Source organism: Passer domesticus, chromosome Z (assembly GCF_036417665.1).
Source record: "Passer domesticus isolate bPasDom1 chromosome Z, bPasDom1.hap1, whole genome shotgun sequence".
In the NCBI taxonomy this organism is placed as follows: domain Eukaryota; kingdom Metazoa; phylum Chordata; class Aves; order Passeriformes; family Passeridae; genus Passer; species Passer domesticus.
Window position 1 is genome coordinate 3,436,734 of NC_087512.1, and position 14,763 is coordinate 3,451,496.

The window sequence follows — 14,763 nt, forward strand, 5'->3', positions numbered from 1 at the left end:
GGCGGGGGAAATATTTTTGTATTTAACTGCAACTACTGAGCTACTACAGGGTTATAATTTTTTAAATGCTAAAAATAAATAAATAAATAAATAAATAAAAACCTTATTTTAAAAAGAGGTGGTTTGGTTTGGTTTGGTTTGGATTTTTTCCTTGGCTGCAAAGGGAACAACAAGGGCATGAGCACAGGGCAAAATCTTCTCTTTCAGATGTAAACCACCACAAAACTCCATCCTGTTTCTTGCAAATGAACCAACATCGCAAAATGACGGAGTTTCAGCCTTACATGTTTGTTTGTTTGTTTGTTTGCTTTATCCAGACAGGTTTTTGCAGGAAAGGGGCTTTTTGCAGCCCAAACAGCGCCACTGCATCAAGCAGGAGCTGAGCTGAGCGCTTGGAAGTTGCCTCATCTCCCAGCAAATGAGAAGCGGAGGGAAACACCGACGCAGGCGACGCTGCACCTTGCAGCAGAGACTCACTCCTGTGTCCTACAAGTAACCTTGCATCGAGACACAGAGCCACAGCAGCAGCCTGATGGGCACAATGAGGAGGAGGACAGCGACTAGGAGGGGATGGGCAAGAGGAAAACAGTAAGAAAACTCCCTGAGAGTCTTCTTTTCCTCCTTAGGGGGGAGGAAAAAAATTAAAAAAAATTAGAATTCCTCCCCGATACGGAGATGGAAGGAGGGGATGAGACCCTTTACAGCAAAGATCCACTCCCTTTCCCAGAGCTCCTAAACATCACTGGGGGTGGCAGGGAGCTGGAGGAGAAAAGGGTCACGTTTAAAAGGCGAAGGGGAGGCAGGGAGGAGGGAGGACCCTCCTGAGCCCGGCCAGCAGCCCCACGGTCCCAGCCATTCTCATTCCTGACACGTTCCCCCTGCTCTCCAGCACAGCCCAGCTTCGAAATATTAGCGCGGCGCGGAGTGCCATTTTCGAGCCGCTGCGGCTCCTTCTTGGCACCGGTTCAGCTTTTTGTCTCGCCTCCTCCTCCGAGCGCCCGGCGGAGGGAGGCGGAGGGAAAGGAGGAAAATGAGCCCCGCTGCTTGGCTGCCCGGCTCTCCGCAGCCCCCCAGCCCTGCCCGCCCTCCCAGCCCCGCCACTCGGCAAGCATCCATCTCCTTCCACCTCCACGGCAGCCGGCTCTCAGCCCCCTGCCCCTTCCCCGCCGCCACCCCTTTTCACCGCGCTCCCTTTTGTACTCCTCTCAAATTTTTCCAGCCAAGCGTTGCAACCTTCCACCCTCCCCTTTCTCCTCCGTCCCCACACCTCCTCCCCCGGCATGGCCAGGAAGGGCCGTGCCGTGGTTGCCGATGCCCTGGCATCTCGCACGGTTCACCCGGGGCTGCCCAGGGTGTGCGGGCACACGCCCGGAGGGCAGGACACGCTCCGCATCCCTCGCAAGCCCGAGTCGGGCGGCCGAGTCCCTCCTCCTGCTTGTGGGGCCGGGAGGAAGGCAGAGGCAGGATAACACGCTGTATTTTTTTTTAAGCAGCCCAAACATGGCACTGAGCGCTTCCACCAAAAAACTTCTCAGCCTGCTGTGCTGGCAACCAGCTGCTGGTTCCAGCCTGGCACCAGCTTTGATTTGTTTTTCTCTTCTTTTAAACACTCTCCTCCCAGATATCCATTCCTTTTTTTTTTTTTCCCTCCCCTCTTAAGTTTGTTGGTGTTTTTTTCCCCCTATTTCTCTCTTAGCTTTTCCATAAACCCAGGGCTTGTCCATAGCTTGCCACCTTCCCTCTGGAGACAGGACCTGAGGGAGCAGCATGAAGCTGTGTCAAGGAAGGTATAAAATGAATATTAGGGGGTTTTATTACCCAGAGGGTGGTCAGGCACTCTAGGACACTCAAGGCACCAAGGCTGCCAGAGCATTTGGACAACACTCTCAGGTACATGGTGGATTCTTGGAGCTGGACTCTATAATCCTTGTGAGTCCCTACCAACCCTGAATATTCTGCAATTCCATGATTCTGGGGGAAATCCCTCCCATTCCCACCCCCAAATCTGAAGCAGCACATGTGGAAGTGGCACCGAAGGAAGTGAAAAAAAAAGAAAACCCTCAAAACCTCAAAACCTTTCCACACAAGAAGAATGTTCTCTTCTCTCAGGAGGAGTGACAGATGCCCTAAAAGCAGGCAATGCAACCCTTGGGCTGCCAGGGTGTTCTAACCCCAGCCCCCTCCTGAAAGGAGGGAGGAGTCAATTTTTGTTGGAAGATAGAGAATGAGGCAAAACACTTGTTCTCCATGGTAAGGACCTGAGAGAGCCAACTTCCATCCAGTGATGTGACTCCTATTAAACCAGAGTTTCAGACACTGACATATGCATGACAGAGATAAAGTGCTATCAAATACACCTTGTCTGGTGCCTGGAGGAAAGAGATTTAGAGAAAAAAATATAATAATGCTGATTCTGGGGATGGCTTGGGAAGGACATGGAGGGAGGAGAGATGTGCTGAGGATTTCCTCATGGAGGCATGAGTGTATTAATCTGAAAACCTGTCTAGAAACCCAGGGTAGGGGGCAGCCCCATAAACAACCCCTGGTGCCCCTGGAGTTTTTATGAGACTGCCTGGATTGCTTTTTCCATGGAGAAACACCAGGACTCCTTAGAAAACACAGGACTTAGAGGACGCTGAAGCAGATGGACACTCCCTCCCTGTGGCAAATCTCTCAGAAGACCCAGCAGAAGTGCCAAAAAAAAAAGGCTGGTTCTTGCTGAATACATTCTGGCCACCTCAGGGAATAGCAAAACAACTGGCTTGATATGGGGCTGCAGAGGCAGAGCGGGAGGCAGGCAGGCAGCATGCTCAGGGTGGTACAGACACAGCAATGTCCTGAGCAGCTGCCTAATATGTGTCTTGGCAACACCTCTCCTGGCTGTGGATGAAGCAGAAATCGTGGGCTGGATTTGCAAACCCATCAGCTGGGCCTGACTTTTGCCTCCCTGGCCTGCAGGGATGGCACAGGAGGGGAGCAGAGGGCTGGGTGACACCTCTCCAGCTGCCAGGAGACACATGGAGGAGCTGGTCCTCTGGTCCCCTGGTCCTTTTCAGCCAGCTGCTGATGGGCAGGTGCTGAAGTGGACTTAAGATAAGAAGAAGGCCCTGCTGTGACTGTGCTCACTGAGGGATGTGTGAGTTTGAGGATTTAAACCCAGCCTCTCCCCTTAGGAGCACCTCCACCACTGCATGCCCTGCACAGGGTCTCTGTTGGAGTTTCTCCAGGCTACCACAGCACAGCTGGATCTGGTTAGGTTGGCTGGAGTGTTATCCAGGTAGGGCCACCTGGATGCCCTCTTCTGAGCTGTGGTTTTACTGTCCCAAGCTCTTTGCATAAGGATATCATCCAGGATTGCCCATACTTCCTCCCAATGTCTGCTTCCAAAGCCAGCCAATGACATCTCAGTGCTCTCTCCCACGGGGTTTATATGCCTGTTTTCTCTGTTTGCTATTATTGAGGTTTATTAGGGCAGATTTCTGCCCTTCCCTCTATCCCTTATTACTAAGTGCTGGCATTTGGCAAGGCAGAGGAGGTTCCTTACATGAGTCCATGGAAAAGAAGGCCCTGACACCTCAGCTGGAGCCATCTGCAGAGAAACACCCCTGCCTGCAGGTATCGCTGAAGTGACTCCCAGAGAGAGGCTCTTTCAGATCCTTTGAGTCAAAAGGTGCTATAAATAAAAGATATTACAGGCTAGCAAGTTCTCAGTTGCAAACTGGAGTGGGAAGGAATATTTTAGCATCCTTTTTCTGAGCACATTAACTCTTGGCAGACGTGATCGTTCAGGTCTTCACAGCTGAAAACTTCACACCGTGTGCAGCATGTTGAGTCCACATGCTCCATTTCCATCTTCAACAGCTCTAAAATCCACACTGCCCCAATGCAATATCACCCCCTGAGTGCAGAGAGCACCCAAATATTGCATCACTTTGGGTGTCATGATGCTGAATATACACTCCATGGTCATTTTCCCAGGAAAAAAAAGCCTAAGGTCACAATAAAGGGTGCCTAAAGATTTTTATCAACTGGCTTCTGATGCTTCCCAGGGTGAGCAAGCACTTTGTATCAGTCTGGCTTGCTTTAGTGCAGTGACCCAGCGCTGTGCTCCACTGCTGAAAGTTCAGGTCCCAGCTGCGGGGCTAAACTCTTGCTGACACTGTGCTGATTTCTCTCTCTGTGTCACCCATGCTGCCAGGGGAGGGGGAGGAAACGTTGGATTTTTCCAGGCAGGGAAAAAAAAAATAGGAAACAATCGTGCAAAACGCAGAGATGTGGCAAAGCAGAAGGGGGAGGAAAACAGTCCTGGTGTTTGAGGCTGAGGAGAGGAAATTCTTTGGGCAGCACAGGGCACTTTAATCATGTTCTTTCTCTTCATAGAGGAGAAAATCTTAGCCAAGAGGCAATTAAATTGTTACGGGCAAAGAAAAGCTTTTAGGATGCCTTGAAGAACTTGTGTGTGAGCAACAGCACAGAGAGATGCAGAGGAGGAAATCAGTACTAGTGACTGCAAAAGTTTGGGTGGTTTGTTTTGGATAAAGATCCCCACATGCAGGCTCTTATCTAAAGCCCTCAGTTTTCAGAGCAGGGCTAGAAGTCTCTTAAGAACACACTCTTCTTGCATGACTTCCAGTATCTCTGAAAGCCATTGTCTGTGCCAAAAACGCAACAAAACCAGCTTGCTTTCTTCTTATTTTATGCAGTGTTTTGGCTCATCTGCCTCTGGTTCCAAGAAAAAAAGCTAATAAAACAGTTTTTAATTTGAGAAGGCTGAACTGTGCTACTTTAATTGCAAGCCATTCTTGTTCTCGTGACTGCACAAGTACATGGGAAATAAAGAAAAAAAAGCTTCTGTGATTCTATGGAAAACTTTCAGCGAAGGATCCCAAAAAATCAGCAGAAAAAGAAGCTTGTTTTCCTAAGAAAAGACTACAAGCCTTGAGTTCTCCCACCTTAAGCAGACTACTTATCTGTAAACTGGCTGTTCTGCCACTAAATTACATAAGAGGCCACAGCATTCCCGGTTCAAATGAGCCTGTTAGTCAAGGGTGGTTATTAGCCATGAAATACTATTGAATCAATAAACCAAATAAAAAAGAACTTTGAAGAGACTCTTATTTCCCCACTCAATCTGCAGTAGCCCTGATTTGACAGAGAAGAGTGAAAGAAAACAGTGTGAACATGATCCAGTGCCCTCCGGTTTTCAGAAATCCAGGTGTGGCTGAGGTAAATTAGCCTGGTGCTGTTGGAATGAATGCTGAATGGTGCTGTTTTGATGAAGTCCTCTGGACAAACAGGGCTGCTGCAGGGCTGGGTTTGACCTCTGGCTGGATTTACACCAGGGTATCTGAGTTAATGCTGCTCTGTGTGTAGGGCAGGTCAAAATCAGGCTAGTGTGCTTCTAAGGATGCTGGCAGATATCCTGTTCTCCTGAGCCAGTCACCTCATGAAGGTTTAAAGCCTATAGATTCACTTCACAATGCAGTGAAGGTTTTGTTGTTAAAGACCAGATGATGCTCTTTCCAAATGATTTCTTGTTGCCTTTTTCTCTGCCTTCCCTATTATTTATTAAATACTCAAGCAAAGACCTTCAGCTCACCCAAGTGGTTTGGAGACCAAGACTCTTGTTTCTAGCTGGTCCAAACAAGGATAACTTAATCCAGGTCAGCAGAAACAATGGACAAAATCAGAGGAAAAGCTGTAACCAAGATTTTAAACCACAGGGTCCTCCAAAACAAGGACACAGTCTTCTAGACACAGTACATACAGGCTAACTGTTTTCTCACTGAAGGTGATGGCACTTCTTGTGGGTGATCAAGACAGGTGCACGAGGCCCAGGTCACCATTTGAGAATGGGGAGCAGTTCCATTACCTGTGGAGAGCACATGCTGTGCTCTCAGTAAAATCTGTCCACTGTGTCCTGCTGAATGCTGCAGGATGCTGATTTTTTTTTTTCCAAAGCTTGGCCCTTGTGCAGCTTCTTAGTTTACACAGCGGGACAGAGGCATGGCTTTTTGGCTTTAAAGTAAAAAAATCTGGACCCTTGAAAGAGTGCTGAAATTTGCCCCCAAGCTTTTCAGAAAAAGTGACCCAATCAACCCAGTTGTTACACCATTCTCTGGCCTGTGACTAACACATGGATTGGTATTTACTTGCAGGGAATGTTGGCAGGAGTTGGGGGTTCCCATTGACTCGTGCTGTTTACTGCTCCCCGAGGAGCAGGGGCCGCCTCACAGGTGCACAGCTTATCTGCCAAAACGGGTTGTAAATCAGAGCAGAGGAAGAGAGGGCTGGAAAAATGCTTGTCTGTAGGAGCCACCATTGGAAAGGCGTGTTGGCCATGCTCATTGTGCAGGTTTCCTCCCCTAAGTCTATGTGTGCTCACACTGCACCAGAGGGATCGGGTCCCAGGTCGGAAATCCAAGGAGCATGCCAATAATTTGGCAGAGATTACACATAGGGTGAACTTGTCCCTGATCTCTGTTATTGGTTCAAAACCAGGAATTCTCATAGCTTTTTGGACAGATGGCTTGTCCTATTACTTTTTGTGTTAGATTTCCCACTGAGGCTGAAAGCAAATCCACATTCAAGCTGAAAGTAAACAACCTGTGAATTCAAAAGGCATTAACTCAAACTGCCAAAGCATTTGCTGCGTATGCTGCAGATGTCAAACACACAGTTTCCCACAGCCCTGAGCCTAGGCACATAGCTAAGTTACACAGAAAAACCTTCCACCCAGCTCAAAAATCCATCCTGTGCAAAACTCACTCTTCTTGCTGGCATTTTAAGGGCTGGAGCCTCAGCTGGAATGAATTAATGTTGCTGCTCTGATTTGAATAGAGCTATGCCAATTTATACCAGATGAGGATTTCACCCTTTGGAGGCCAAGTGGGAAATGGTTATCCACTACTTTTTTAAAAGTGTGGTTTGAGGCAGAAAAACATAAAATGTAGTGTTTCTTAAGGAGTGAAAGAGCGCTAAGTAAGTTTCTTTCCATTACAGTGAATCATTTTTGAAGGAATCTTTTAGAAGGAATGGTTCTAAAAAATCAGGCTTTGCAGAAAAATGCATATAAATAACACAACTTATAAGTACAAACAGCAGAAGTTAGCCAACTTACTCCTATTCCTGATACCTTCCAAAATGCCAACAAAAAGTTAAGTAGGAACCCAAGCATGATATTTCTGTAGCATTGCAGGAAATTCAGAAAGTGGGAATAGCTAAATGAAATGGTCTGTTTTTCCTGCCAGGCCTGTATGAAGAGGACAAAAAGCCCCCTTGAAACTAAAACATACAAACAAAAAGAAATCCACCCATATGCTTTGAAATGCTCTAAACTTTGGAACCACGGTGTTCTCCTTGGCCACAAAGAGGTGCAAGGTAGTTTTTCTGACATATTTTGGTTTAAATTGAACATCACAATTGAAGCCACATTCTGTAAAGCAAGACTCCTTCCATTTAAAGCATGCAACTTCATGATACATGTTCAGAAGTGATTACTTGAATTAAGCCTTTGATTTATTCTTTACCATAGGAGGCCCTCCTTTCAGACTCTTATTTTTCCCAAAGTAAACAGAAGGTCAAATATTACACCAATATAAACAAATGGAGATTTATCAGATGATATTGATGTAAAATTAAACTTTAAACTGTTTAACCTACAGCCACTAGACCGATTCAGCTTACCAGAAAATTCAGCACCTCTTTCCTCAAACCATCTTTATTTTCAATTCAGTATAAGCTGGCAATTAGTAATACTTTGCCTGTTTATAGAGCCTTACATCTGAGGATCTAGAAACACTTTGTAAACACTAATGAATTAAGCTTCTTAACACCCCCTGTGAGACAGATACTGCTATCTCATTTGCACAGCTCAGAGAAGTGCAGGTTTACTGAGGGTTGGAGCCAGAGCTGGGAAACCACTGCAGGCCCTTAGCCTCACCTTCAGCTAAATATCACAGGGTTTTCCATGGATGTGGGGATGTGCCTGGCAACTGCAGGAGCTTATCCTGGAACTGCCAGCTTGCCCTGATGTCTGTCAGACTGAAAAAACAGAGGGTTGGACTTCCACCCACAAAGAGAACTTAAGACCCATTTAGAGGAACACCATGAAAATGCCATCTGTCCTCTCCTGAAACAGCCATTCACACTTATGATCCTCTGATGTGTAAACAGAGGAATAACTTGGGATTTTATTTGTCCTCACTCAGTTTTTAATAACAACACTTTGGGTCTTATTAACAACCCAAAGCAATTCAAAACTCCAGGAGGATTCTTCCCCTTTCCTTTTCATTTTTCATTGCCCATATATTTTTCTCATTTAAGGGTAAGATAAAATATCCAAGCTTGCTTTCCAGTCATGCTGACAAGAGGAACTTAAAGGATTTTTACAGAACGCCTGAAGGTTTTACTTTCAACACTATCAGGAATATTTAGATCCTAGGAAAGCCTTAGGACAAGATAGGAGCTGGTGAGATGAGATTCTTGGGTTTTTTGTTTTTTTTTTTGTTTTTTTTTTTGCAAAGCACAGTCTCATTTATTGAACAGCAGCTAATGTCTGGTACCTATTTGAAGCATTTTCCACATGGCCCTTCTCCAAATGCATGGCAATTGGACAATTTCCATGATGATTCTTCTGTCTAAAATACACACCTTCCCCTCTTTTCAATTTATCATTGAGTCAGCTGGCCTATTTATTTTTGAAGTTTTTCCCGTTTAATAGTGCACTTAGAAAAGCTTAATACAAACATTGACCAATTCATCGCTGTCACAAAAAGAAAAGCCTTAGAAGTAATTCATCTAAACAGGAGTCAAGAGCAAGAGTCTCTTATTTAGAGATCAGTCAATAAGAAACTATGTTATGGAAGCTATTTTAACGGGAAAAAAAAATTTAGTTTTTTTTTCTTAAACATCTATTTTCTTCCACAGATTGAAACTGAGGAGAATAGCAAATAAAATATTTGGGTTTGCTTTCAAAATTTGTTCATGACCTTAAATCCCAGGAATGGGAACAGACAGGCATTTGACATATTCAGTGTGTTGATTTGTGAACTACTGGCAGATTGCTGTTTGCCTAAGAAAACGTGTTTGAAATTCTTTTCTAAAAACTCTTCTTGATCTTTTCCCAGTTCACGGGCTGTTAAATGTCTGCATGACACGGCGGTGTTTGTCTCCTGAACAGAGGGACATTACAATCTCTGGAAGCAGGTTTTCTGTGGGAATATTAAAGGCACTATTCAGGAATATTCTCCAGTATTTACAGCCTCCACAAACAGTGCTGCATGCAAACATGTTTGCTGGAATATTTGTCAAGAGCAAACATGACAGAATGGTGGGAGAAAGTGTACAAAGTCTAACCAAGCTTATAAAAACCCAACAGCTAATGAATACTTGTGGAAAATATCTTATGGTATTTCCTCAGTGATGGATGCTTATTAGGGAAGCCTATAAAGCTAAAACTATTTTGCTGCCTATATTCTCCTGTAGTCCAGAAGTGAAAGATGCTTCCATGACTCTCTTTGTCATCTTCATCCCTTTCTCTGCAGGATGCAGGAGCATTTTCTAAATAAGTTTTGTGTGTATCAAATGGACAGAGGCCCAGAAACCCATTTTACATAAGTATCCTGGTGTCTCAAACCTCTTTGCTGTCTCTGACCAAAAAAACCCCAAAAAACCCAAAAAAACCCCAAAAACCAAAAAAAAACCAAAACCAAACCAAAACAAAAACAAAAAAACCCACCAAAAAAACCCCCCAAAACAAAAACAAACAAACAAACAAAAAAAAAACCCAGAAAACAACCAAACACCAACAGATGTGAAGATGTATGTAGATTGGTCAATATATATTATTGACCCATAATGTATCACCACAGCATTATATGGCATTATGGATCTTCTTTTTAGGCCTCTTCCTCAGTGACAAAACTGCTTTTGGATTGGGTCTTTTCCTGTAAACACCTCAGCAGGTACCCAAATAAACACAGCAGACTCCTGTGGACATTGGCTCAAAAGCACATGGCCAGGGAGGGAGGCAGATTTGAAAGGAAAGGCTTGGGAGTGGTGGATTATGGACTCAACTGAGCCAAGGCAGTGCCATGCAGTCAAGTGGGTATTCATGGCTGAGAAAATCACCTCTTACTAAAAAAATACTAAAAAAAAAAAAAAAGCATTAAGATCCAATATTTTTAGTCAACAACAGCCAGAGGAAGCATTTGGGATGTGGAGCAGTGGGACACTGCACAAGGTTAGCATGAATTTGCAGACTGGAAAACCTATCTGGGGAGATATTTTTTCTTTTTTGCCTATTAGTCACATTTTACAATCTCTGGACCAAATTTTGTTTCTAAAGGGAAGGTTTAATAGGGTGGGACCACTAACCCTTTGACACACTACTGGTGATAACACAGGACAGATTGGGTTACAGTCAGGGCCAGGCTGAATCTGGACCTGTGCTCCTCAGAATTGTGTAGCAGTGTCAAATCTCACCATAAGCTCTTGAAACTCACCACTGTATGTTTTCCAGTCAAGCATGACACTTCCTTTTTCACCTGACTAATACTGATCCCCTCAGTATGTTTTATGAGCAGGAGTTTACTGAAAATGATCTTTGTTCTGCTGTGCAAGCAGACAACTCAGAAAAAGTACCATGATAGAGTCTTTTCTTTTTAAAAACTTCAAATCTTAGTGCACTAAAAACAGGATCTTATTTTGTTAATTCTGCCTATTAGCTGAGTACATGATTTCTTATGTTCCACTCTCCTGGAAGGTAAGGGAAAGTGATGGACCATCCAGAATTTTTCCATTCTGTCCCCCCTGTTCATGCATTGCTGGAGATGATACTGTATAATGCATGACTTACCTGCAAAGACATTGGAGGAGTAATGAAATAAGCAGATGCTCTGTCAGCAGGCTTTTAAAACATTGGTATTGCAATCTGAGATGCAGTCAGGCTTCACATGCATATGTCCTTTATTTATGGAGCTGATAAAGTCTCTATGCCAGAAGCATCAAGCCCACCTTTTTACTCCCTGCCTTTTTTCACATTTAAGAAAGTTGCTGTCTGGATATTATATGAAAGCTCCAGATCTGGGAGGAAAAGAAGGATTTTCCTCCTTTTTGAGCCATTAAAAATAAACCAAACAACTTCATCTAAACAAATCATTGGGGATTCCTCTTGTGGATCCTCTCCTTTAAACACAGATGATGTCTGAAATAGGTGTACCTCCCTGGAGTTACCTATTTCTCTTCATCACTTGGAAAGGGACCCCAGAACCACTAACCCAGCTACACCACAGATCACAAAACCAGAAAGAGACTCAGAACAGCACAGATGCTCACACCACCAGAAAGAGAGTAGGTTAAAATTAGATATTGAAAAAAAAAAAAAATAAAAGAAAAATCTTTATTGTGGGAGTGGTGAGGCCCTGGCACAGAGTGCCCAGAGCAGCTGTGGCTGCCCCTGGATCCCTGGAAGTGTCCAAGGCCAGGTTGGATGGGGCTTGGAGCAACCTGGGCTAGTGGAAGGTCCAACCCAGGCCGTTCTATCACTCTGTGATTTGCATGCATTAATTCATCTATAAATTCAGTTTGCATACTTTTCTATAGTTGCAATTGTTCTAGGTCATTTCATGACAATATAAAACACGTTTCCCCCCAAACTGTTCCAAGCACCAATGACAATTTGGAAATCAGGGGGAAAGCAGGCACAAATCAAAGGGAAGGACGGCATTCACATTAGCAGCCACCATCCGAGGAGTATTTTGCAGTATAAATAAAATAGTGTTGCTGCAGGAGGAGTGAGTTCTGAAGTCACTGAGCTGCGTGGCTGTGGCTCAGGGGAGGGTTTCAGTTCATGCTCAGCGCCGTGCTTGGTTACTGGTACATCACCCAAAGGCTCACAGCAAAACAGATGATGGGACACAGAAAAGCTCTTCTTCCTAACACAGCTCAGAGAGCTGCTGCTTGCTGACTGACAGCTCCCCAGCCAGCTTATGTGAATCTAATTACCCAGCCACAACCCAAATCAAAATGCCCCATTGCAGCTGGTGTCTCACTTAATCCATTCATAACACGAGCTAATTAGCATTGATGTTTTTGGGCAAGTTTATTCCAAATGTGGTCAAGTCCCAGGCTTTCAGCTCGGTTGCTAGGACCCATTGAGGATCCTGGGAGAGGCTGTGTTTCTGCCCAGAAGGCATTTTTCTGTCTTGGTGATGGAGAGATTTAGGAGTGTTTCAGGGGAAGATGTTGGGCTGGGCTGAAATGAATATTGGCATATAAACAGTGTTCTTAAGATGTTCTCACTGATACACCCTGCCTCAGTGCAGAGTTTGTAGCAGAATTACAGTATTTCATAGTTTGCATTGTATCTGAATTCAAACATCCTAATTGTAGGGAAAAAAGGGCAAAAAGAAAAGGGAAAGAAGAGAAAAAGAGGAAAAGGACAAGTGAAAAGAAAAGGAAAGAAAACAGAGGAATAACAAGAAGATCAAAAAAGAAGAAAAATAAGAAGAAAAAAGAAAGAAAAAGAAAGAAAAGGAAAATAAAAAGAAAAAGAAAGCTTGGAAAATGGGAAAAGTCATGAAACAATTCTGTATTTTATGGTATTCTTTGTGAGCAGAGCTGAGAAAAGAGGCCAGTTACCACAGCTTTGCATTTCCTTTTCAACCTATGGGATTAGAAGATGAGAGCAGGTGCTAATGGGAATTTTGCCCATGGCAGAAAATCAGAATCCTAAATCTTCATCTCTGGAAATCACAAAAACCCTTAGCAATGATCTATAGTGGCAGCACTTGGAAATTGGTGATATAAGGAATTGTCACTTGGCAGAAAACCGACTTTCTGCTCCTTCAGCACACCACAATTTCAGTTTAATTTGTAACAGGATGCAAGTGTAAATGAACTGACAACAGAGCTATCAGCTATTCTGTTGGTAACACTTGGAGCAATAGTTTCGATTTGACTAGACACAGCTGTCCACTGCATGGAACGACCTTTAGCCCCATCCTTGGCGAAATTCAATTCTCTCCATGTCTGACTTCGTCCATGGGGACCCGAGCAGCAGAGCTGCCAGAATAATCAGCGCATTGCTTAATGACAGGCGCTCCAGCAAGCGACGCAGCCGGGCATTGTCAGGAGCACAGCTCCGGGGAAGGGGCGGGCAGGCGGGGAAAGCCCCTTGCTATTCAAAAGGAAATAAAACTTTTTGTGTTGCACGGCGGCAGATGCAGATGCGTGCAGCCGCCTCGGCTTGACAAGCGACACCGGCACCTCGTGCGTGTCTGTGGAAATGTGGAGTTTTCGTCTGTGTCTGTCTGCAAATGCGCATTTTTATTAGGTTTCCCTCAAAAAAAAAAAAAAAAAAAAAAAAAAAAAAAAAAAAAAAAAAAGCTGGGATTCCGCTTCTGCTCTGCATCATACTGCTGCAAAACAATTTTTTTCCCCCTATTTTTCTAAGCCTAAACATGAACACATCCCATATGGTGGTGCTTGCATGGCCATCCAGATGTCCGTCATCCGACATGTGCACACACGTGTGTATAGATGCACACAATTTCTCCCTGTTTACTACACTGGCCACTGCAGTAGGAAACGTGTTTACCCTGAAAGTGTCAAAAACCAGGAATTTCACAACTTTCACAGCCATTTGTGTGAACTTATTTTCTGCTTGAGTGAGTGCCTCTCCAGCAGGGTGAGCAAAGCGCTCCTTCACACATGACAGGGAGCACAGGTCACCATGGGATTAACATGTATGTGCCACAGCCAACACCATGGCTGCGCCCACGGGGGTGAAGACAACACTTCCTAACTCTTTTTCTGTTTGACTCAGCAGCCTGAAGACAGTGGGTATTGCTCTGTCCAAAAGCAGAGCCATCCCTCCCTTCATTGAGGATCCCCAGAGGCACACACTGCTTGGGTTGGCAAGGTTTGCCACAGCCTCTGCTAGTGGGAAATTGCAGGGGGTGATGAACCAACTCCACCTGCCCCACGAGCCCCGAGGGATTTCTCTCGTTGCTATTTTTGCTTTGGCAGCTCTCTGGGCCCAGGTCTGCAGAAGATTCCTGTTCAGTTATGATTCTGACCCGCTGCCAAAATGTTCCTGAGAAATACAAGGCAGAAATGGGGAATGTTGATCTTACACAGCTCATAACTCAGCCAGAACAGAGGGGAGGTTCATGGGAGCAGGGAAAGGCATATCTTCAGCTGCAGGGCTTTTGTCCCTGCCAAAATTCAAAAGGTTCTTTTTCAAACAATAGAGATATTACTGCTTGTTTTTTTAAAAATTAAAAAAAAGTATTCAGAGAAATAAAGAACTTATGAGAAAGTTTGCTAATCAAAATCATTAGGAATGTAAAACTGCTGGTCTTTATCAATAAGAAAACAAGGTAGTCTCCAAAATTTATGGAATCCCATTATAGTGGGAGGTATTAATTTTACCCAAATACAGAGTCACTGCCACCTCCCTGTCACTCTCTCCCTACCAACTGCTTCTGCTATTTATTCAGGAAAGGGAAAACCAAAGAGTGGCCTGGGTAGAAAGAAACACTAAAAATCATTCCACCCCCTGCTGTGAGCAGAGACACCCTTCAGGACACCAGGTTGCTCTGAGCCCAATGCAACCTGAATTTAAACACCCCCAGGGATGGGGCAGGCACATGGGCACCCTGTGCCAGGGCCTCAGCACCCTCACAGCCAAGAATGCCTTCCCAACATCCAGTCTAAACCTATCCTCTGTCGGTGTGGAGCCATTCACCCTTTACTTGT

At 44.6% G+C, this 14,763-nt stretch overlaps 1 protein-coding gene across 12 annotated transcripts in view; it reads right to left on the reverse strand.

The window, feature by feature from the left end:
• SETBP1 (SET binding protein 1) overlaps positions 1 to 14,763 on the reverse strand; it is a 265,843-nt gene that overhangs the window by 146,656 nt on the left and 104,424 nt on the right. The window lies entirely within an intron of this gene.